Raw genomic sequence first — 23,683 nt, 5'->3', positions numbered from 1 at the left:
CATTGTTTTATGGAAATGAGGTTCTCTGGATGCAGTTTTTGAAACTTAATACTGCCATGATAGCTTGAATAGGACAAACTGTTGGGCTATAGTTGGTGCATAGTTGACAGCGCTTGAACCGACGGACGGCGCAAGGAAGAAAGAAAGACGAAGACACGTGGCGCTGAAATACACAGCTTGTATACGGGGGGAAAAAAAAAAAAAACACAGCACATAACCAAAATCATACATAATGCATACAGGTCAAGCAAGGTCAAGCGCGGTGAAGTAAGGAAAACGTAGTGGCAGGGGAAAATGCGAAATGAGAAAAAAAAAAAAAAAGGGGGGGGGGGGGGCAACAAAGGGGACGCTATCACTTAACTCAGCTAAACGCATTAGAGGAAACGCAATAAACAACTAAAAACAAATGCGCATGAGCAACAAAGATGAAGTCAACAATTTCGCTAAACGCAGAAGATTAGCACTAAATAACTAAAAGAAAGCAAAAGAAGGAATCTTATCGGCGGTACTAGAATAGCGCCCATGTCGTCATCTTTTCCGTTTTCTTTGCTTTGCCCGTGTGTTTAAGCGCTGTGAACAATGAGCATCATAGCGTGCACGGTTTTGTTCAAGAAAGGCCCGTCAACTTGAAATTTTTACAGCGGCAAAGTTCGCTGCGTGTGCGCGTGCTTAACAGTAGAAAGATACGACGCAGGCAATTGGTCGGCAAATGTTTATTAATGTAGAAATAAATTACCGAAGCATACACGCATCAACATTTCTTTGAGACAAGCACAATGCGACGACCCACGCAGACTTCCTCGTGTCGATGGGCAGCTCCGAGGAAGTTCATACCATTTTTGACGACTTTCGAATTTCGCGGTTAAGGGTTAAGCGTTAAAGGGGTTAAGGGTTTACGGGGCACGTGCGGTGGATCGCTGGCGGCTAGACTAAGAAGTACGGCTCGGAATCTGCTCACGTCCTTGGTGTGGTGCGGCGCATTGGGCCTAAGGTCGCACATTTCGGCGACGCGAGCCCACTCTTCTCCACGGGCGACAGGTCGCTCTCGTGCGGTGACCATCTCCCTCTCGGCTGCACGATTCTTCTCCTTGCGGGCGGCAACCTCCGCCTCCCAGGAGCCGATCATTTTAGACCTTTCGGTGTCCGCGAAGGACTTCATCTCAGCTATAGCCGTGACCTCACGAGCGGCTCGCTCGGTCCTTTCGTTAATGTAGCGGGGCGAGGTGGCCTTCTCTGTGGTTGCTTCGGCGAACGCTACTGTTTTTAAGGGCGTTCCTCCCAGGGACGAGGGTGTTCCGGCATCAGATGAGCCCTGCCTCAGACAAGACGCAAACTTGGCGTCCACACTTGCGCTTCGGGAAAGGGATACGCCCTCTGCTTCAGATGCTTCAGTCTTCGCAATTATTTTGCCTGGGACGTTGCCGGATGCTAAGTCGGTGACTGGTGATGCGATTTTCACTCCAGCAGGCGCTTGTTCATTGTCGCAGGAGCGGTGGACATCAAAAGCAGGGGACGACGTTTCATCCGACGTTGAAACGGTCGTCGTCGTTTCTGAGCCTCCCTGCTTGTCCGGCGTGGCCCTCAGGCCGCGTAAAGCGGCTGCACTGGTGACCGGAGGTGCACTGGCCAACGAACACTCAGATTCCACTGTCGTTCCGGTCAAGACTGCAGCTGCGACGTCGGAACAAGCGGCAAAAGTTTGCTCAGCTTTGAGTACTTCTGTCATTCCCAAAGGGCTGGAAAAGAAAACAGGACTCATTCGAGGAGTCTCTTTTGGGTGGGCCACCCACGAAGGCAGCCAACTCTGGACTGAAGAAGACATGGACGTGATGTCGGGCACGCTCTTGTCACACAATGACTCCGACGAGCTGCTCTGCTGGCTACGCAGACGGTGAGGGGGGAAGAACCCAACACCTCGAAAGCCGGTGCTTGTGGAAGGCTGTGGCTCTGCTTCTTCGACCGTGCTGCTACCGGTTGTATCGATGTCCTCGCTGCGCATCAGGGAAACTTCTTGGTCGTCGATCGTGAGTGGCGAAACGGTCATCCTTCGCTGGTCGCTGGGGCTTACGCTGCACGAAGACTTTTCAGAGCCAGACATGCTTAGCAAAGGCGTGCAGATCTCGTCAAACGAGAGGTCCCCTGACCTCCTTGGCGTTTGGCTGGACGGCAACAGCTCATGCTCAGGGCTTCCGTTGTCGGGCAACGCTGCTGCGGTTGCACCAATTAACTCTTCGAACTCGGACATTGTGCTTGTTTGCTGCAAAGTGCACGATGGCTGCGCAACGTAGCTTCTTATACCTGGCTGTGACGCAAACGATTTGAACAGCGACACGGGCGTAGCGATAGGCGGTGACACAGATTTGGGTTGGAGGCGAGCGCGTTTCGCCTACATGCGTCAAAGTGTGAATGAACCTCGGTATATACAGAAGCATTGGTCACATTTATTAGCAGCCGAGATGCGCAGAGCAACGATCACGAGATGGATATATTGTAAGTTTCGCTTCATCACTAATATGCTGCATATTTTTCCTTTATCTATGTCGCATCACGAAAAGATAGCGAAACTTCGCGCTCATTTGTATTTTTACCAGCTCTTCGCTCACGTGCTTATAGATAGGTAACCTGCGCGTGAGACTGGGTCATTATGTCATGGGAAGATGGCTCACAGATGGGACGCCGAACGACCAGATGACCGTTCGGACCACAGAGAAGAAAGGGCGAGAGTACGAGACGGCGTATAGAGCGCTTGACAGTTGCAGCTTCGTCTGCTCGACGTTACTACCACGGCCATGGTTATGCTGAACTGACAACATCTGCTATAGTACACGGTACCCCTACTCGTCTGCTTGCTGCAACCGGTAAACGCTCTGTGCGTATGCGCATATGCTTTCGTCGATTTCATCTCTGCTGCCCTGTAGTGTATGGGACGTTGAACGACTATCTGCAGTGGCCGACACTTCTGTGATATTAGTGAAGCAAACTTAGAGATGTTGTACAAGTATGAAGCCCTAATGGGTGCCTCATGGTGATATCCACGAAATAAGCGTCGTCTGCCATTGTACGCTAGAGGGATGCGCTTGGTATTGCACGCATTTCCAATGCTCCGAATATATTACGGCGAAAAAAAAAAATAATTCAAACGAAAACTTGCCATTAAAAGATGCCCCTGGAGCTAATTTGTCCTGACGACCTATAAGCCTTAATGGTGACTCTGTGCTTTGGCAAAGACTACCACATTTTTAGTTTTCATTTGCGGTATAATTAAGTTACATAAATAGCGTCCATAATGCGTTGATGTCGATGCCCGACTGCTTTTGTGGCTGGTCGCAAACTTTGAATCGCGTTGCTGGACTGTTTGGCTCAGTCAACAGCAACATTTTCAAGGCAGAGCGAAAGTCGCATAATTCTGCGCAGCATTAAGCGCTTGATTCTTCAACCTTCCGGACTAAGCTAGCTATCGTCGTTTTTCTTTCTGGTCATTTTTGCTGAATTCAACAAGGTCAGTTGTTGGGCGAGTTGGTGACGATGTTCAATATCTACAGTGATAAACGGGACAAGAGAGAAAACATATAACGACAAACACAGCGCTATATGTTCTCTCTCTTGGCCCGTTTATCGAGCTGTAGATGTTGAATTCAGCTGCTTGAAAAAAAAAGACACATGCTGAAAAGTGCGTGTGAAGCTCTAAGTTTTTTGAAGTAATTGTTCAAGAATAAACTCTTTTATGCATAGTTGAAGTATATTGACATCCAGTTGGATTACCTTTGGGGTTTGGGCGTCCATGAATGGGTCGGTATCATAAACGAAAGAACAGAGGGTACAAGGGCGAAAGGGAAGCTTCTTGCTTTCATGCCATTGCCACATAACATGACACGCGCATGGTTTTATAACAAGAACAAGCGTATAACCAGTTTAAATTGAGCAAGTTCTGAAAAAAAAAAAAAAAAAAAGGTAGCTACAACTGGTTCGGAGGAAATCAGTCCTTGTAAAAAATCGGTGTGCGCACTGGGGACAAGTGCAGTGATTATAATTACTAATATGATAAGCTAGCTTATGTAGCCGATGACTTCCCCCGCAGATCTATGCAATAATCTAATCAGATACAGATTCTGATGATTACCGTAGCGGTGTGGACAAAATTCACATTGCACTTCCTTTCGGCAGCGAAAGAGAAAGTAAAGAAGCCTTAAATTCAGTCCAGAAAGCGAAGGCGGCTGGTGGAAATCAGTGAATTAACTAATTAATTAAGAAGGAGAATTAACTTCATTAAAGAAAAGGGAAATGGTATCGCGGAGTCACGGGCTCTGCTTAGGTAACGTGGGCTGTTTTTTTTTTTTTTCTTTACGGACACGCATGTAGATTTATTCGCATTAATTGTTATCAGCCATATATTCTATGACTGCAACAAGTGATTTGTTAAACGGGCTTGGGTGGCATGGCTTTTCTTTGTACACGATGCAGTTTTCTGGAAATAGTTTGATATTGCAGTTAATTAGCTTCGATATCATTTACGAAGATTAAAAATAATAACTGCTCGAATGAGTCACTTCCGATCTAATAGGAGCAATTTTAAACTAGTAGAGATCACAAATTGAGAATAGTTAAAATAGTAACAGCATCTGTTCACTGTCTGATAGTCGACAAACTGCGACGGAATCCATGCTGGCCGGATGATAATAGGTTTTCGTGTTCCAGATAATCTGCTACGTGTTTCGTGATGATTTGTTTAAATATCTTGCATATTGTGCTAGTGGGTGGAACCGGTCTGATGTTTGGTGCACTGTAAATTATCGTCTCCACCTTTATGAGCTGGGGCCATCTTCCAGTTATCCAGGACTCTCGGCGATGAAAGTGATTTGCGTAATATTAGGTAATATTAGGCGTAATATTGCGATATTCGGTGCAGAATTCCGCGTATAGTTTCAGAAACATGTTCGGTATATCATCAGACCCTCTGGTTTTTTTTTTTGCATCAATAGTCAACTGAAGGTTGTAAATACCGAATGCTATCTCTTACTTTAGTACTCCGGTAGGAGACCATCCAGTGGTTGTAATCTGTAATATTTCTGGTGAACAACGACTGAAAGAAATCGCTAAAGAACTCAGCCTGCCGTCCTTTCTTCTACCTCAGTTTGTGCCGTGCCAAATGTTCCCAGAACCTGTGCGGAAATAATAGTAGCAAAGTCCGAAAGTGTTGCGCTAAATGCAATTCCTTTGATTAATTTATTTTGTGCTTAAAATTTGTGATGGCGCTGGCTAACTTCACTGCTCTAAAGGGTTCGCACCTTTGAATCTAATGAAACATCGTGCAAGGCCGCTCTGCTATGTCTGAAGCGTGCGAATTTGCACAGCCCACTCGGTACTGGCAGCAATGGGTCAGCGTAAGGAATCTGGTTAGAGAGTATTCTCCTCCGTTCATGATTGCTATCGGTAAAACGTTCTATACCAACTATGCTATGCCCAGTAGCACTCAAACGTTTTAATCATTCCTTCACGGGCACTTGTCCGCACTGCGCGGAGAAATCTTCGGACATCTATCACATGGTGTGGGCTTGCCCATCCAACCCAGCTGTTCCTCCTCACTTCAACCTCATTCAGGAGGACTGAGAGGCGACCCTGCTCGGCTGCTATGACCTGCAGGCCCAAAAGGCCTTGGTCGAGCGCGCCCGACGCCACTGGGGTCCCGTACCCCATCTAGTATTTGTAAGGGCTGGATCTTCAAGGTTCGGCACATGCATACATACCTCTATCCCCTTTTGATATACTAAACATCGATCCCGCCGGGGGGGCGCAGTGGTTACGGCGCTCGACTACTGTTCCCAAGGAAGCGGAATCGAATCCCGGCCTCGGCGGCCGCTTTTCGATGGAGGCGAAAAGCAAGGCGTCCGTGTGCTGTGCGTTGTCAGTGCACGTTAAAGAACCCCAGGTGGTCGAAATTTTCGGAGTCCTCCTCTACGGCGTCTCTTATAGCCTGGGTAGCTTTGGGGCGTTAAACCAAACCATATACTAAACATTGTTCACCACCACTACCACCACCTAGATATCCCCTATTTAGAAGCCCTTACTGACATTTTCAATGTTACTGGCAAGCTGGCACTCTTCCGTCTTCCTCGATACATGCACGTCACTTTCATCCCCAAACCTATTGCCCCTGAGAACCTCCGCCCTATCTCTCACCTCCTGTCTCGGCAAGCTGTTCGAGCATGTCATCCTGTCCTGCCTCTAAACCTATACCTGGATGACCATGCATGACTTGTATCCGGACTCCATGTTCGGCTTTAGCCCCCATCTGTCAACTGTGGGCGATTCCTCTGCCCGAGGGATGCGCACGACAAATACACAGCGGGCCGTGTAACAAAACATCTTTAATCTCACAGGGGGTCGTCCAAGGCAGTGCGGGGTCGTCGTCCGGGGGGCTGCGCGTCGTCTCCGTGGAGAAGCGCCAGGACCGAAGAAGCAGGAACGAAGAGCAGGAGCGAAGAGAGCGAGACCGCGGCGACCGGTTATCCCCGAACGAGCGGGGAGAAGGAAACAGGCACCGCGCAGGGAGCATTGGGATAGTGGCGCGGCCTGGGATAGTGGCGCGGATGTGGCGCAGGGCCCCACACAACTCATGATGTCATGCCCCAGCTTTAATTCCGACGATATTCTGCGTCCCTCCCATCACAGCCGCACTCGAACTGTAATTGCGCTAGACCTTACTAAAGCATTCGATAATGTACACCACATCGCTATTCTGGATGCTCTCTCATGTATCCATGTCGGATACCGTGTCCATGCTTACATTACCGCTTACTAGGTTTCTGTCTTGTCCCCTCTTCTTTTCAACATCAGCCTCTTTTCACTGGCAGACGTTGCACTGGCATAACCGACCTGAAAGACTGGATCAGTGCACTTATTAATGACGTTCACAGCACCACAGCCGAAACACAATCCGTAGGTCAGGACAACACAACCACGGACGCGCGGCTACTGCACATGTGGGAGGCTCACGCTAGTTTGCTTCGTCGTTGGAAAAAGCAGCGTTTCAAAAGAACGCTGCGACGGCGTATTGCACAACTAGAGCGGCAGATCGAGGCACATATGCCAGCGACCTGGAAAAACAACAGTGGGGGCAAATCTGCGACGGAATGAACAGGCAGCTCGGCAGTAAGAAAACCTGGCTCTTGCTCCGGCACTGCTCGACCCAGTGCAAACAAAATCTGCTGCGCGGGATCACCTCGCATAAATTATATAAAAGTATGAAGGTACGGACGCGGAGCTACTAAATGCACTATGCCAAATTTACCTGAACACGACACATAGCGCTATCCAGCTCCCTATGTATGGAGGACTCCCCAACGAACAGTTGGACGAGGACTTTACGGAAGCGGAGATGTACGCGATAGGACAACTCAGGACGACCTCGGCGGCAGGACCGGACGGCGTCTCAAACAAAATCCTCAAGAACCTAGACATCGGATCAGTTTCGGCCTTGGTTCACAGGGGGGGAAAGGCGCAGTATCTGTCACAGCTGTTTCTGTGGACACCTGAACCGCGCCGTAAGGGAAGGGAGAAAAGGAGTGAAAGTGGATAGAGAGAAAGAGAGAGAGAGGAGCCGTAGTGGAGGGCTACGGAGTAATTTCGACCACCTGGGGATCTTTAACGTGCGCTGACAACGCACAGCACACGGACTTAAATGATCTCACACCTACTGGAAGAAAGGAGAGGTACCACAGGAATGGAAACATGCCAGAGTGACATTCATACCGAAACCAGGGAAGAAGTCTAACATAAAAGACCTAAGACTCATTTCGTTAACGTCGTCCCTCGCAAACTAATGGAACACACCGTTCTTAACAGGCTGCAGGGTTATGTAGAGGACAACGACCTCATCCCCTCAACCATGATAGGATTCAGACCAGACCCAACCTCTCCACGCAGGATGTCATGATCCAGCTGTCGAGAGATGTTCTGGATTGCAGGTACTGTCATGAAACAAGGGCAATACTGGGGGGCTTGATCTCTAAAGCCTTTGATAACGTCTCGCACGAGGCGATATTAGAAACCCTCTCGCTTTTGAATCCTGGAGAGAGAGTCTTCGGGTACGTCCGGTCCTTCCTTTCGAACAGGGTGGCCGAGCTCACTCTCGGCGCGATCAAATCAGACCCCATATCTCTGGGCTGAAGGGGAACACCACAAGGCTCTGTGATGCCGCCGTTCCTCTTCAGCATTTCACTTATAGCACTGCCCCCCAGACTCGCCGCCATCGAGGGGCTACTAGCATACGTTTTACGTGGGCATTACCCTGTGGGTGAACAGGAGTAGTGATGCCCAAATAGAAAGTGTGTTTCAGGAAGCAGTCGACACCATCGATACTTACGCTCTAAGGGCGGGTCTTGAATGTTCACCTACTCTAAGTACGAACTCCTTGTAGTTCGAGAAGGCCCCAATCGAAAGCACAGACCTCCGCCTCCTGCAATCAGGGTAGAGCTCAAAGGACTGCCAATAAAACAAGTAGACACCATCAGAATCCTAGGCATGTTCATTCAGAGTAACCACAGATATTTAGCAATATTAGGTAAGCTGACCACAATAGTCACCCAAACAGCCAGACTAATCAAGCGAATAGCCAACAAGAGGAAGGGAATGAAAGAACGTGGCACCTGTCGACTCATTCAGGCTTTCGTCATCACCAGGCTATCTACACCCTGCCCTATCTGCGCCTTTACCAAGACGAAAAGGAAAGGGTTGAGTGTCTTATCCGGCAAGCTTACAAGACAGCACTAGGACTATCGAGACACACCTGAACCGATAGGCTCCTAGCTCTTGGAATGCACAACACACTTGATGAACTGAAGGAAGCGCATTTAGTGTCGCAGTACTCCAGACTGGCGCACACCAAAGCCGGGAGGCTTGTCTTGCTGAGGCTAGGCATCAATGCCGAACCCATGGCGGACGATCCCAGGCAAATACCCACAGCAATCAGGAAGGAGCTAGTTATCAAGCCCCTTCCTAAGAATATGCACCCTATTCACCACGAAAGCAGGCGACTAGCACGCGCACTGCACACCAAATACAAAGAAAACCAGTCAGTTGCTTACGTAGATGCGGCCGAATATGAAGAGACGGACCGAGGTTTCGCGATTTGTGCGGTGACTGGGGCCCGTGAGCTCACGCCTTCCAAAATCTTAGCTTCAGCTACTGTATGCACCAGAATCTCCGAGGCTGCAGAGGAAGCAGCCATCGCGCTGGCCGTCGCTTCTACCGAAGCAGATATGTTATAGTCAGTGACTCAATAACAGCAGTACGGAATTTCGGGAGGGGACGTCTGTCGGCTGCCGCCAGGAATATCCTTAAAAGTTACCGTCCAGTCCCTGGTAGGACGATAGACCTGGTATGGGTTCCGGCCCACACGGGATATCCCGGGAACGAGAAGGCTCGCGAATATGCCCGGGGTTTCGTCCGCCGGATGGTGAGTACCTCGTTTCCCGCGGAAGCGAGGGACGGCTTGCTCTCGTTGCATAACTCGCCAATTTAGCCTGGGAAGGCGCATCTTTTCTCCCCCACATAATTCATTTAGCAAGGCCCAGGGATACTCTGGCGCCAGCTACAAACCCGCTCCTTCCCCTGCCCCAAAGTATATTCATATATATTCAAAGAGCAGGTTGACCTTAAATGCAAAGTGTGGCGTCGACGCCACTTTAGACCACATTATGCGCGGCCTATTCGCCACCCGCCGATTTGCTGCCAGCTCCATCTCTGGAGGAGTGGGAGGCCGTGCTGCGCTGCTCGGACCCAGGCTCGGGTCACTGAGTGGGCCGAAGAGATCGCCGACAGGACGCAACTGGCGGCCATCTGGCGCGGCCAACAATCAAACTGAACACTCACCTCTTAAAGCCGATGATAATGTTTTCCCATCCATCCACCCATACGCAATATTCCATCCCTGTCGCATGCATTCTATGCCGGTATCACCCTCTGAGTGACCACAAGAAATATTGGTGAGATGGAGGCCACTCTCTAGGCGGGCGTGGATGCCGTGGAGACACGCTCGGGATATTGGATTGAGTTGCTCCCCGCCCAAATCAGTGCTCTTGATTTATAGAGCGCAACCCTTGGCGCCCGTTCCTGCGTTTCGCGTCGTCGTCGGCCTTGTAACATGGTGACGTCATCGGCCGTTACGACGTGATTGGATGTGACGTCATCACGATGTCACATCCGACCATGACGTCATGACTGGTGATGACATCACCTGGAGATTCACCCACTGGGTTTGGGTATACTCCAGTCTGGAGACGCCTGCAGACTGGAGTATACCCAAACCCAGTACTAAATAAACATATCCGATCGGACTGCGAGGACGATAAATGTAAAAAGTGTGGGGCGAGAGGAACCCTCGACCATATAATTTGGGAGTGCGCTTACTCCCCAGGCAGGGCGCAAAACATTAGCAGTAGGGAAGCCTGGGAAACCTTATTGCGAAGCTCGGACCCTGAGCTCCAACTCACCGCCGTCCAACTGGCAGCAGAGGCCGCCGGCGAAACCAAACCGGCCAGCATCTAATGCGACCATCCCGTGCGGCTGGGCCGCTAAGTCCCCTCCCCCTTACAGGGGGGTGAGACAGAGCGGCCCAGGCGGTGTGGTCCTTCTCTGTTGGACAGTAAAAGTTTTCAACAACAACAACAACAACCACTTGCAGTATTCTAGCCACAACACATACACGCAGCTGACCCCGCCGCAGTTCGATCCAGGCGTCATCGCGGCGCCTTTCATATGGCGATTACTCGAACGCCGCACCACAGAGCATACAGATAGACACAATACAGCAGGCATCAGGGGCGTTTAAAATTGGTTCACATCAAAGAAAAGGCGCAGTATCTGTCACAATTCTGCGGCATTGGAGGAAAGTGGCAGTGAAAAAAAAGGCCTCGGACGACCATAAAGCTTCCTTCACGACAATCAAGAACTGTTAGTGAAGTGTTTTTTGAAGGAATATGTGTAAAATTTAAAAAGTCTGTAATTGTACATGCATGTCTTGCTCGAAATATTTGCCTCAATCTATCGAAAAGTTAAACAGCTGATGAGCTGTACTCAAATGTATCATTAGGAAGTAACCTAATCGTGTGGAATTTTTTTTTAGTAGTGCTTGCTGAACAAATCACGACCAAGGCTGCGGTGGTAGAGTTTCGGCGGAGTTCTTAGCAACGCAAGCACTTTTGTGAAGAAAAAAAAAAAAAAAGAGAAGGGTTCAACGCTACTCAACCGATTGTTAACTGTTCGCTAAAGTACTCCTGGGTCTCCTGGAAGCTTGCCAAAGTGGCTCTACTACTAAAGAATCACCCAAGCATCCTTGGCCGACCATTTACGTGTGGCCGACGTTCGGAAAATGGTCGGGAGCCTACTTAGTCGGCTAGTAAACCACGGCAAGCGGTCGGCCCGGAGGTAGCCGCTAGCCATTTCGGCAAGTAGTTCGCAGCGGGCTTTGGCCCGACTTTTTGGCCGGACTAAATGCCGGGCACGGCGCCAGGTTAATGGCAAGAGTGCGGCAATGCGTCGGCCCGACTGTTGAGGCGGTACATTGAAAAAAGGTTATGAAGAGCATGACTGCTACTTTTTTTTTTAAATTTGCCTGTTACTCGGCTTTGGTTTTTCGCGATGTTATGTAATTTGCGCTTAGTATGGAACAAAATGATACATGCTATTTATTCTAAATGTTTCGTTACATTAATTAATGCTATTGTTTGTTTAACTTGTCGCTCACATTTTTAGTGAACCTTACAGCTGTTAGTAAAATTATTTACCGAGTTCTGATAAACAGCACGCCACAAGGTGACCGCGATTTCATGTGTAGATCATGTCATTATACATTATACTGTTTGCTTATTACGAAGCGCAGCTGTAGGTGATGTAACATCAGTTATATTTTTAGCGCACAAGCTCCCGTACACCCCATTTAGCCCGTATCACTCACTGAAATTCGCTATATGGCAGCTGGGCACTTGAGTAGACGCAACTTCGCATTGTAAGGGAGGAGAAGGCTATTGTGTAAAATAAAAGAAGCGGACAGAAGAGAAAAAGCACACGGGGGGCAGAAATTATGCGTAGGGCACTGGCAAGCCTTGGCCGCGGCGAACGCTCCAGCAGGCAAGCAGAGACAAATTCTAAAAACACTACTTCGCAGCAGGAGAAGAGAAATGCGTACACGGAGGGAGACTCGGACGAAACAAAACCGACCTCACGCTCAGACGTTTCGAAGGAAGGGCGGAAAAGAGGGGGAAAATGGGAAGGGCGGGGCAACTGTGTCACCCCCGCAGCTCGAAAGTTGGTGGCGAGCGTTCCTGACTGGGCGAGAGAAGAAATGTATACACGCCGACTTTGAAGAGAGCATGCAGTTTTGTGGTATTTGTATACTATTTTTGAAGGAGCTCTTTTCGAACAAAGTTGTCTTACGATCAAATACATGAAGAAAAAAAAACGAAGGAAAATGATTATTGTCCAGGTTATTAATCGCATACTGTTTTTCTCAAAACAGTCTGGTAAAGCTAAGAGCCGCGAGAAAACAGGCCAGCGTCCTTGTCATTTGGTTTTGTTTATTTGCGTGTGGCCCATTCATCCTCTTTTACGACCTGCCGGGGTGGGACGGGCGGCTCTTTTCATTTTTTTTTTTTTTTCGGAAGTCGGAGGGGCGCATTTTCGCAGCGAGCGGTCCGATTCTACACCGGAAACTAACCCCCTCTCCTCCCCCGCTTCTTGTCAACAGTTCTTGGAAGACTCGGCAGCTTGTGCTCGTGGGTGCGTGCGTGCTTTCAAGTTCGTTGCAGAAGTGTAGAGCGCGACCAAGAGACGATCTCGAGCGCGCGAGGACGCTGTACGTGCGAACGAAATGTTGGAAATGCAAGCGCGTTTTCCAAAGTTGCGCGTTATTAGTTAAAATTGCAAGACAGTCAACTTTGTTACCTTCAATAACTAGGCGCTGGACTACCAGACCTCTTTTTCATTCGCATTTATATATTGTCAGGACAAGTGACTGTAATAGTTTTCAACCGCTGTATCCTTTCAGTAACTCCGCCAAGCCATCCTGAAGTAACGCGCTCCTCCGGCGCGTTTGGACAAAAAAAAATCGAAGATGCTCCGCTTTTTCTGTTTTTCTGTTTGTTTGTTTTTTCCTTTTTTCTTTTTGCTCAATAATGGGAGTGTGGTTTCATAGGAACGATACAGTTGATTTTTATTTATTTTATTAGTATTTCGCTTTTGTTTTACAGATTGTTTTGAATTATGGCTTCTATATTTTCTTGCTTGTTACTGTCCACTCCTGGTCCGCGAGAGACATATTTTCTCAACGCATCCTGCATATCAATATGAGTTTGAGACCCCTATGTTATACAGAGTGATTGAAAATTAATAATATTTATTGAGAGCTACACGAGGTACGCGCAATAAAAGAAGCTAATTGAAAAGAATTCTTTCCTGAAGCAGCTGCCGCAATTTCGGGTTTTTGTTGTGGCTTCAGACTAATAATATGGAGAACTTTTAGTTTTAAGGCGTGAACATGTATCGGAAGGGATTAAAGCGAATTATCTGTCGTACGTACTAAGCCGAGAGATCGCTTGTAGAATAGCCCTGCATGTGGAAGGAATGCTGCATAGGTCCAGAAACTTAAGACTTCTGCTTGAAAAGTACCGGGATAAGAGAGTAGAAACGATCATGACGTCATAGGCGTGAACTTCAACCATTTACTTAGCAGGGAACCAAAGAAATCTTATTGATAAACATGGAAATAGCAAAGCACACTGGGACAATAAATAATGTTTCAGTAAAACAGCAAACAGTACCGAACATATAAGGTAGCGGCAAGAAATATATAATGCAGTGAGTTTCTGGTCACACGTTGTATATCAATAATGCGCAGCTGCAACAGGACTCCCTCGGGAGCTCTGACCACCTAACAAATTTCCAGACAGTCGATTGCTCGATCCTTTGTGCTCACACATATACGCGTGAGCCGCAGGCTTGCGTCTTTCAAGACAAGAACCGAGTTCAAATCACTTCGATGTACAAGTGACCTTCCTGAGTTTGATGTGCCGCGTCAACAACCTCCGGATAAAGCTTTGCTCTCCAAGAGCTAACAGATGGCTATATCTAGGTGAGACGCACTAGCATGGGGAACAGTAGACAACGGGGTCACCGAAAGAATACGATCGACCGCGTTCCTATTCTGCTAAATGATCAATCCCACGGACTTCACTACACGTTGTTCGAACGCTTCGCGCGGCCTTCCACTGTGCGACGAAAAAGCTCACGGCGCTAGCAGCGGAATGTCCAAGCTGCGACACAGTCCTTAAGGACACGTGTGTGAGACTCGACCTGACCAAAGTTGATACAGTGCAGATCAATATGCCAGCTGTAAAGCCTGTTTAATTTGGTGGGGATCGAGTACGCCACACTCAGTGCGCCACCGAAAGTCTCTTACAGCATGCGGGAGATTGGGTGCAACAGGCGTCTCCCACTTCGCATACCTTTGGCACATATGTGTAGGGGCGCAGAATAGCAGAGCACTTCGCAGAGATTAGATACTGCTATGGCTATCCATGCTCCGTCTACGAACATCTCCTCTAACTATGCGAACACGTGCGCCTGCTTCCCCTGACCATGCACTACAAACATCTGCCTTCTACTTCCAAGCCAGTATAAAAGTTAAGGCCGCCCAACGTAACCTATGTGATCCACTAACTCGGATACCCAATAGCGCACAACAAAGGGCATAATGAAGACAAGGCGGAACCCAAATAGGCGCCACCACCTAGCTATAGTGAAAATATAATCAAAGTAGATTGACTTTGCAAGAGGAATACACAAGAAAACACGTGCTAAGCCATGCAGGGTCGTATCATTGGGAGGCTGGATCAATAAACAATCAAGGAACACAGATGTGGGAAAGTTGGCACCTGTGTGCACTAGGCTTTATCAGAAGTATCGCGCATACGTTAATTAGCTATAACTTTAGGATGAACAAGATGTCCGAGATTATTGAGTTAATATCTATCCCTAGTGTGACTATTGTGACTCATGCACGTACGCACGCACGCACTTACGCACGTCTGCAGTCGCACAGAGTAAATTGTTCCACGACCTTACACAGTGGTACGATGGAATAGTTAATAATAATTGAAAGAAGGAAATAAAAATTAGGGGGACGCTCAAGCTTCCCCTTAACGTTTGACGGGATACAACGCCTTCTCATTCTTCTCTCTATCTCTCTATTTCGGTGGACAACCGCAGTTAATTGCAAATTGGTTATAGGAAAGTAAAGGCGCAGCATCTGTCACAGATCCCGGTGGGAACCTGGACCGCATCTGCATATTTACTACCACATTCCGAATATTTCAGACAAAACTCGACGATACTCAAGCGAAAACCGGGTTACGAGGTGGCTTTTGGACCAAATGAGCTGTAACGCTTCGCATATATATGCTGCACTCTCGATAGACGAAACTCGGGTATATTGCCGACATGAGGATAAATGGAACAGCTTGGGACAAATATTTGCCCGCCTCAGTTAAAACACGGGGATTAGGAAAGCTTTATTCCTTATATATCAATATGCCGAGGCCGACTGTGTTTATCCAGAACACAAATGTGGTCCTGATAGTTTTCAAATAAAAATGAAAGGCACGCAAAGAGCCGATCGCCCGGACGATTCGCCTGTCGAACGTAACTTCCTGCGAACACAAGCATTGTGCAAAAAGTAACATTTGGTTCTTTTGAGAAAATTCAAAGGGATTGCGTTTTGAGAATCCCGCGCAACATGACGAGGATCGATCGGTTCCTGCACCAGTGGCGGTCTACATTGTTAAATTCTTCAACGTCAGCCTCACACGCAGAAATATGGTATGAAATGCCAGAATATATATAAAGTTCCTCGAATCCCCTTTTCCCCAGCCGCGTATTCACTGCTGCTATAATATATCATTAAATAACATTGTCCATATCAAAGTAAAGTCTCCTGCAATACCGCAGGTTTCCCCTCTACATTCCATGAGGCAGTCGGCTTAGCAGGAGAAGTTTGTATGTACAAACTGAAATAAAGATTGATTGATTGATTGATTGAAAGTGGAAAATTCGTATCATTGAAACAGCTATTTTTATGCAACATTGAGTTATACCGCGTGCATGATATATATTGACACTGTAAGGGATCGTCAAGGTGCGCGCGGGGGCGTACATTGCCCTGTAGACTGGAAGTCGAAAAAAAGAGGCTGGGGAGTAAACCGGCGCCTAGCGCGCAGGTGGTGGCGCATTGCTTAGTTAATCCCCTTCGAGTTCCTGAATGGGAAGCGGGAGCCGCTCCCTAACTCGTTCGAAGGAATGCGCCGCAAAGCGTCGGCAGCGTCTCTTGTGTAGAAGCGAAGGAGACAGGTGTCGTCCGCGGATGGTCAGACAGGTGCGTGCCAGATGCGTGGGAACGAACATCTTCGCGAGTGCTCACAGGGTCAACTCCCCCTAAACTAAAAAAGAAAAAAAAAAAAAGAAAAGAAGCTCCATGGGTCACCTGCCTGTACTGTTTCAGTGTGGAAAGAGCGCTGGAGACAGCGGTGACCGGGCACGGGGCAAGGGTGAATTTTCTTGGCCCAATCACGCCGCTTATGGCCAGTGATTGGATAGCTCGGGCCAAGGGGTGTGAACCCGAGGTGTAAACTGAAGTTGCCGAAGGTTCGTTAGGGGTTCTTGGTTGGATCGGGTCTGAGGTAGGTGCTCTGCACCATCGGCTCTGCCGAATTTGGGAGTCTCTCCCGGGAAGACCGACCAACAGGTTCCAGTTGTTGCCATATGTCGTTGCGACGGTACCTAAATTTACTGGCGCAGTCGGACAGGACGTCTCTACGAGTCAAGTAGAGGCAAAGGCAGCGGAGGAGACTGAAGGTGACGGCAAGCAAGCTCCAGTCATCGGAAGCAGAGACAGCAACAAGGACCACGGCAGTGAACCAGCAACGCGAGGCTGCAGGAAAAGCAGCGCTCCGGGAAGAAAGGATCACCGAAAAAAAAAAAACGGCGACAACGAGCACAGGACCAGCGGCGTGCGGCAGCTCATCGTAAAGAGCGGTGAAGGTGGAGGCGGACGCCAGCATCATGGAGCAAACAATGTGGACCGGCGCATCGAAACCGTGAGTTTCTTCAGTCGCATTGTTCGCGTCTCTGTGTGCGTTCGAGCCGGCAGGGTAATCATATCCTAGGTGATATGGCGAGCCAGCTGGAAACAGAGAAGGCGCGCTTAAATGAGCTTTTGGCTCAGCTCGCCAAAGTGAATGGAGGGAAGGCGCTTCTCTACGAGGAAACGCCTCAGGACTTAGAGTTAGAACTCAGAAAAACAGTAGCAAAACGCCAAGAGCTACAGGTGAAGGTGGCTATGCTCAAACAGTTAAGAGTAGTCAGTGAGGTAGCACGGACGAAACGTTCCGAGGATAGATTACCGACGCTGGAAAACAACGTTCTGCTGGGACAGAGAAATGCGCCACAGAACATAGCTCACTTAGGTGCAAGCAGCGCGCCAGGAGGCAGTAACACCTGCCCAGTAGCAGGAACCTTTGAGCACAGTGTCGCGGAATGCGGAGACGTCCTAAGTAACGCTGGTGTGGCGGGCGCCGAATTGGAGCAAGTTTTAGAGGCGGACTCCGCGGAAGCGAAAGATAGCAAAGGCAAGGTACCTGTAATGTGCGAATTCTGTAAACGTTTAGCGCCACCCCTAGAGGCTGGTGGCGAAAACGAGCTACCCAGTCACGAGGAACAGATGGCCATTGAGACGGAGGAAGCTGACAACAGTCAGGACGGCAGTAACATGCCTGTATGCTCTTTTGCCGAGGACACGGTTGAGGCCTCCAGTTTGTCAGGGGAGCGAAAAGAAAACATCTCAGTGGAATACACCGCTGGTGTATTTGAGACAGATATTGCTCACCCTGTCTATCCAGTGGTTCAGGTTAGCGGTGTGATGGTAGAGGCCGGACGCGAGGGCAGTGCATCGTCTTTAGACCTGGGCTGCACACGTCAGCAGAACGAACCTCAGAAAGGGCGTGAAAAGGTGAGTTTCGATGCACGTGACACTAGCGTGAGCAGGAGGGTGCTACCTGACAAACGTCAGTCATCAGGCAACTGCAAGCTGGGCTCATATTCGGGTGGTGCTATCAAGCCGGAAGGCGCAGGTAAGGCAGTGCGCGCCAATCGGAAGGTTTGTTCCGTCAGTAAGGGGGCTTTGTGCTCTACACCAGACAGAATGCCAAGGGACAGGCGTGCTGCTCGTGTGGGGAGAGCCGGATTGCGGAGCAGCGCTGTTCATGAGGCAGGGCGCAAGCGGATGGGATCCAGCCGCACTAGTACGAACAGGAGGTGCAAGGGTTGTGCTACATGCGCGCTACTTGACTCATTCTCGCCGCACAACGAGGAGGACCTTTCCTCGGGTCAACTGCGTGATTCGTTGTTAGAACCAACGGTTGGCCCGTGTGTTTTCGATCCGGGAGGGCACCAGCCATCGAGTGTTCACCCGTTGTGGCGGCGGCCTAGCGAGTAATCGCAAAGCGTTAAGTCTGTCTATTCAGACTAGCACGGTGGCTCAAACGCACACAGGGGCTGTTGGTGCGACTGAGGAGGCTCACGTTGCTCTCAGATGAGTGCAAATGAACGTTCCGGTCATGTGTGTGTGGTGTGTTCGCGAGCTGGACGTGCTTGTGCGTGAACTGAACACAATACGCGAACTCGGACTTCAATCAAGGAGCGAGCCGTGCATGCAACATTGTGCATTTGAGTGTGTGCATTTTGTTTTTGTTTAGGATTGTTGGGGCCAATTTCTAGTGTTTTGTTACTGTGCACCCGCGATCGAGACGATGTCGTCACGTAGGCCGATCCCTTGATTATTTTAATTTTAAAGGTGCCATTTAGGCCCCTTGTAAAATCTTGGGGAGGGCCTGTAAGGGATCGTCAAGGTGCGCGCGGGGGCGTACATTGCCCTGTAGACTGGAAGTCGAAAAAAAGAGGCTGGGGAGTAAACCGGCGCCTAGCGCGCAGGTGGTGGCGCATTGCTTAGTTAATCCCCTTCGAGTTCCTGAATGGGAAGCGGGAGCCGCTCCCTAACTCGTTCGAAGGAATGCGCCGCAAAGCGTCGGCAGCGTCTCTTGTGTAGAAGCGAAGGAGACAGGTGTCGTCCGCGGATGGTCAGACAGGTGCGTGCCAGATGCGTGGGAACGAACATCTTCGCGAGTGCTCACAGGGTCAACTCCCCCTAAACTAAAAAAGAAAAAAAAAAAAAGAAAAGAAGCTCCATGGGTCACCTGCCTGTACTGTTTCAGTGTGGAAAGAGCGCTGGAGACAGCGGTGACCGGGCACGGGGCAAGGGTGAATTTTCTTGGCCCAATCACGCCGCTTATGGCCAGTGATTGGATAGCTCGGGCCAAGGGGTGTGAACCCGAGGTGTAAACTGAAGTTGCCGAAGGTTCGTTAGGGGTTCTTGGTTGGATCGGGTCTGAGGTAGGTGCTCTGCACCATCGGCTCTGCCGAATTTGGGAGTCTCTCCCGGGAAGACCGACCAACAGGTTCCAGTTGTTGCCATATGTCTTTGCAATCTTGTAAAAGTGTACATATGTAAATAGATGTACTACATAAAGCTCATAATCAAGTTCATCTGTCAAGAACCTTCAGTCTTGTGTTAAGATACCCGTCCCTGACGGAGCAGCACCGCTGGTGGTGCAACGGGTCCCTGCCTGGAGAACGAACCAGTTCGCGCCAACCCCTGGTTGGGCGGAACGACGGTTGCGAAATTTACTGACACTATATCATTTGAGCCTGCTGATAGAAATATACATTGCGCAACAGGAGGTGAAATTAACTGTTATTTATACATATTTTGAAATAACGCTTTAACCGCGCGCTAATTGAGCCGCGGCGGGTATGGTACACTCTGTGGTTGATCGCGAGTTGTCATGAACTTATGCTTGAATTTGTGAACTGGTAGGCGCTGATTGTCTGTTTGAAGCATACTTAGTATTAAGTGCCTAAGATTTGCGCGGTAACTGCTATGAACCTACGAATGTAATTGTCCATTTTTTTTTATGGTTAAATGGTAACCTCTGAATTTAAACAACCTCATCATAAAGTTAACCTATAACATAACTCTAAGCAAACCCACGGTAAACCGAAGAGATCACGTGCCTTTAAGGTTTATATGTTAACCGTCAATTACTTTTGCCAGTGCCCTCGAAACCTATCAATCCTAAACGCCCTTAAATTCGTTTCGCAGCCTCCGTGAGTTTACATTTCGTACGGGGTCAAGAAAAGAGGCGGTGAGCTTTTATGAGCTTTCATCCGGATCCGGTGCACTTCGCCCTGCGACCTTCTACTGATTTTCATGCATCCCTAGAACAAATGGACAAAATATATTTTTGTCAGAAACTTGCAGCAGTTACTATGTGATTCAATCGTTATTTACCAGCTTGAGCTCGAAGTCACGGGCTTTAGTCGAGCTGCAGAAGCCGCATTATGATGGAAACCAAACGCGAAAACGGAAATGTGGTTTGCGATTAATATGACAGCCCGAGGGACTCTAAATAACCCACGTACTGCTTTGGGAAGTATAAATCCGCATGGACTATGTAATCTCTGCAAAAGCACTCATAATATACAGTGTTCAGCAACTTAACCGTCTTGGAAAAGTTTCCAAGACGGTTCCGATAAAGTTACTGAACACTATATACGTAGCCAGGTCTTGCTATTTTGGCTAAATGAAGCTGCAGGTGTTCTACTGCCCCACACTTGGTTTATGTGGAAGATATTCGGTTAAAAGAACATTACATACATTCACTCCAAGCCATATTTTTTTCATGCAAAGAACTACAGCCGCTGGTATCAAGACGGGGGTTCTACAGAAGCCGTAGAAAAAAGAAAAGAAAAGAAAAGAAACTACCTCGACGCTTCTTGAACGACGAGGGAGGGGGGGGGGGGGGGAGGGGGAGTACGTGAAAAAGAAAGAAAACTGCTTCTCGCTGCGCGGGACCCGCTGCCCCCCATCGGCCCATCTCTTTTCCTTGCGGCAAAGCGGAAAGAACCACGGGGAGGCGAAAGGCATCGAGGCACCCTACCGCGGGGGGCGACAGGAATGCCGAAGCAGAGAGAGATAGCGCGAAAAAAAAAAAAAAAAAAAAAAAGAATTGCATGCACCGCACACAGGGAGATTCTCGCTGCTTTTTGCAGCTTCTCTCCCCCTCTCCTCCCTTCTTGAGGTCACATGTCCAAATGGCGGGAAAACACATCCCGCGCGAGCTAAGATGCGCGGCCGCGGCGTCACTCAGTCGACGGCCAGCCTCCGTGTGGGCGCGATGCGTACTGCCTAATCTTATCGTCCGCTTTTATTTCGCGCAAATTCAATCTGTCTCAACCTCCTGGTGCAGTCAGCGTTTGAAAAGAACAGCCCATATATGCAGCTGATGATTGCAGCCGCTTGTACAGATTCTTCGTGCCGAAGTTCACCAAAACATGCGTAAGTACATGATCTTTCGGTCTTGATCAGAGGAGCTCTTTGCTAGATTCGATATTATACTGAACATAATAATGTATTGTTTTGGAGCATATGTTCGTCTTGTTATATACCCCTTGCATCTTTCTTCATATATATATATAATTGGTGTGGGCGCTGATCGCGCAGGAAGACTTGCTGAGCCGTTTGGAAACAAGGCTGCGGCTGGCTGCGGTGGCAGAATTGGCTCATTTTGCAGTCTGGGTCCTTCGGTATCTCCTGCCCCAAAATGCTCGCCTTTTAACATGGAGGGACACTCACTATACCGATCAGGTAAGTCCAATTAGCACATATTTTGTTCGATACGACAATATACTGCAACTGTTTCTGGAGCGCGTATATATATGCGCATCTTGTTACTACGTGCATTTTTTTTTTTTTTATAATCGATGTGTGCGCATTTCGCTCTGATTGCGCAGGAAGACGTGCTGAGCCGACTTGGAAACGATGCTGTGGCGGTGGAATTAGCTCTTTTCGCTGCAGTCCGAGGTCCGATCTCCTCTGCCCCAAAACGCCCGTCTTTCACTTCATATCGAAGTGCATGCACTGACATGTATACCCATCAGGTAAGTCAAATTAGCGCTGATTTTCTTCTATACGATAATGAACTGCAACTAATTATGTATTGTTTTGAGACTTATGCGCATCTTGTTACTGTAAATGCATATTTTGTAATTGGTATGCGCGCCTTGCGCTGATCGTGCAGGGAGGCGATATCAGCTGATCTGGAAACTGGCTGCGACAGTGGAAGCTCGTTTCGCCGAAGCCCGAAGTCCTTGGTCTCCTCTACACTAAAACGCTGGCCTTTCACTTCTTTATGGCGGTGCACTTGCCGGACAGGTATTAGCGCTGATTTTGTTTGAAAAATTCGATTATCCGACTCACATCGATGGGACGCATGCAACCCAGTTAAATGTCAAATGCTATCACTGATATAAATATTGCAGCACCCCTCGCCATAGGAGCGATCAGAAGCTGTACAAGCATCATCGCTGCTGCCAAGCAAGCTCGTGCCAGGACTGAGTACAATGTTTATGCCGTGTTTATTATTATTATTATTATTATTTTTTGTTTTGTTTTTTTTGCTGCTGTAATGATGTCTATACGTGAAAATTGATGATTGAGTGATGCGGTATGCTGGCAAGGTAAGTCAGCCAGTGCGTTCATTTTGTGGATTTTGGAATTATATATGTGATGCACACAGATCTGAGCCGTTTCACATTGATTTTGCTCTGTGCGCTTGCTTTCTGGGCAAGCAGTTGTATTTTCATCGTGCGGATTATTTCCTGGTGCTTACATGCTCATGAGGTGTTCAGCTAACCTGTTTCAAGCTTTAAAAATTTACAACGGGTTCTATAAGCTTCTAAGAGTTGGGCTGTCTAAATAGCCGAATTTTTAAAATAATGCTCGGTTGTTAAATAACGAAAATAAATCAGATGACTTATCGTTAAATATCCGGTCGCTTTTGCTGTAAAAGTTCCATCTAGTTTGAGAAAATTAAGCTGTATTCTACGGAATAAACTTATTGTAGGTTTCATGTAAATATCGCGGAAACTGTTTGTTCAGCCGCGTTGGAATCCCTCATACGCGCTCTATGACAAGCGCGGACACTTGGTTTTGCTAGAATTATTAAATTGCAGCATTAGCATTCAAGAACGCGCTTCGGGAGGATAAGGTTTGACTGCGCTACGGTTTCAAATTGCAACATCATGACTCCAGCAAAACGAAGTGATCGCGCCTTTTTCGCGGATTCACGGATCCTGATTACCTATTGCGGCTTTGCGCTAATGCGTTTTCAGTAGGGTCGCATGAAGTCAAGCACATAAAATATATTGATGTGATAGGCAGTTGGTGGCAGTGAGCAGACATTATTTTTTCTACCTTTCACCCTATATTTGCCTGCAATGTAAAAGTCTAGGCGAAAAGGAAATATTTCATTAAAACACTTGTCTTCGTACAGCTGACCAAGATGGAACCTGCCGCAGATCCGACCAGTCGCAGACATCAAGTGATCGACAGGCTGCCAAAAGAAGGGGACCAAGCCTCAAGCCCATCTTCCATATGTGGCACACGCGCAGTCATATATCCACGCTTATTAAAAAGCAAATCGCGAGCTTTTTCTGAACGCTGACAAATAAATTTTTCACC

The 23,683-nt window shown here is 48.4% G+C and overlaps 1 long non-coding RNA gene across 1 annotated transcript; it reads left to right on the top strand.

The window, feature by feature from the left end:
• The first annotated feature begins 20,671 nt into the window (after positions 1-20,671).
• On the top strand, positions 20,672-23,683 carry LOC146197207 (uncharacterized). The gene is made up of 5 exons (XR_014706179.1): positions 20,672-21,499; positions 21,665-21,808; positions 21,955-22,101; positions 22,242-22,375; positions 23,496-23,683. It is a non-coding gene; the product is annotated as an uncharacterized LOC146197207 (long non-coding RNA).

The sequence above is a fragment of the Amblyomma maculatum genome, chromosome 3 (assembly GCF_055883805.1).
Source record: "Amblyomma maculatum isolate TAMU_Amacu chromosome 3, ASM5588380v1, whole genome shotgun sequence".
Taxonomy (NCBI): Eukaryota; Metazoa; Arthropoda; class Arachnida; order Ixodida; family Ixodidae; genus Amblyomma; species Amblyomma maculatum.
Note: the sequence above shows the minus strand (reverse complement) of the source record. Positions and strands in the feature narration are given on the sequence as shown.